The sequence below is a fragment of the Corvus brachyrhynchos genome, unplaced genomic scaffold (genome assembly GCF_000691975.1).
Source record: "Corvus brachyrhynchos isolate BGI_N302 unplaced genomic scaffold, ASM69197v1 scaffold1013, whole genome shotgun sequence".
Lineage (NCBI taxonomy): Eukaryota > Metazoa > Chordata > Aves > Passeriformes > Corvidae > Corvus > Corvus brachyrhynchos.
This window is the reverse complement of record NW_008236958.1, coordinates 18,587-19,902: the sequence shown is the minus strand read 5'-3', so window position 1 is coordinate 19,902 and position 1,316 is coordinate 18,587. Positions and strand designations below refer to the sequence as shown.

Sequence of the window (1,316 nt, the reverse complement as noted above, 5' to 3'; positions counted from 1 at the left end):
GGGCAGGAGCCCGGGCCGAGCGCTGCCAGGGAAGGAGGTCGTGTGGCCTCAGGGCTGGCAGCGCCGGTGTGGGGCAGCTGTGCCGCTGGGGCTGTGACAGGCTCTGTGTTCCCAGAGATTGCCGGGCGGAGCATGAGGGGGCAGCACAAAGAGCTCCAGCTCATGTGCAAAGGTGAGTGAGGGCAGCGGGCTCTCAGCGGGGGCTGGCAGGGGGGAGCTGCAATCCCTGCCCCGGCTGCGGAGGGCTCTGCTCCCTGTGTGGGCGAGGGGTGCCTTGGGCAGAGCCCAGAGATTTTTCAGGGGCACGTGGGGCATTTGTGGCCAGCAACTTCAGGCTGATCCCGTTTGTCCCTGCTCCCTCCTGGCCATGGCAAGAGCGGGCTGAGATGGCCCTGGCAGGGGGGGTCTCTTCGGCTCCCTGTGGATCTGGAATCTGAGCATGGCTCTGTTCCTCTCTCTTGCAGCCCTTGAAGACATGGCAGAAGACGTCAGCCCTGAGGTCTCAAACCTGGCATGTCAAACATTCTACATCCTCCAGGCAGCAGAGAGAGCTCGATTTTCCGTCTTCCAGAGGCTGCAATACCGACTCAGCTGGGCATGGAAGACAAGGCCTCGTCGGTCGGCTCTTGGCTGGCTCCGCTGCTGGAGATCTGCCGAGAGCTGATCTGGGAGGTTCTGTCTGCTGGGGCCAGCTGAGCCAGCGGGGACTTTTCTTTAAGATTGTTCTTTTCTCTTCTCTTCGCTTTTCTATTTTTCCTTTAGCATGTAAATATAGAATGTGTTATAATACGCAGCGTCCCAGGAGCTTTCTTTTCGTGCCCAGTGTCTGCAGGGCATAGGGGAAGAGGGGAGAAAGGGTGCTTGCATTTAGCAAGTTGCTTGGGTGTGCAGGGTGGAAGGGGAAATGGCCAGAAGCCCCTTGGCCTTTGGTGGTTGTGCTGAAGCCTTAACGGTGCCGACAGAGCGGGTGGGCAGGGGCCGGAGCTGCGGGGATCCCTGCGGGACTGGTGCCGGGAGATGGCCACAAGCCCTGTCCCAGGTCGGAGCCACCATCTGTGTCCTCCTGCCCGTGTGTTGCTGGCAGCATTGCTGAGGGCTCCAAGGTGCCTCTCTGTCCAGCTCCTCTGGAGCTCCATTGGGGCTGTGCCGCTGCCGGGCGGCTTGGCCGGGGTGGGGGAGAGCCTGAAGGGCCGGGGCGGTGGGAGGCCGTGAAGGGATGAGGTGCTGCAGAGTCCCTGATGGGACAAGGCAGTGGGAAGGCACAAGGGGGATGTTGAGGGAGTGGGTGGCAGGAGGCTCCTAGGGGACAGAAGGAT

General features: G+C 61.8%; 1 protein-coding gene and 1 long non-coding RNA gene across 2 annotated transcripts in view; both read left to right on the top strand.

Moving 5' to 3' along the window:
* The window catches only part of LOC108445229, a 14,589-nt gene that overhangs the window by 3,905 nt on the left and 9,368 nt on the right, over positions 1–1,316 (top strand). The gene's annotated exons all lie outside the window — the stretch shown is intronic.
* On the top strand, positions 8–789 carry LOC108445233. The gene is made up of 2 exons (XR_001860007.1): positions 8–172; positions 465–789. It is a non-coding gene; the product is annotated as an uncharacterized LOC108445233 (long non-coding RNA).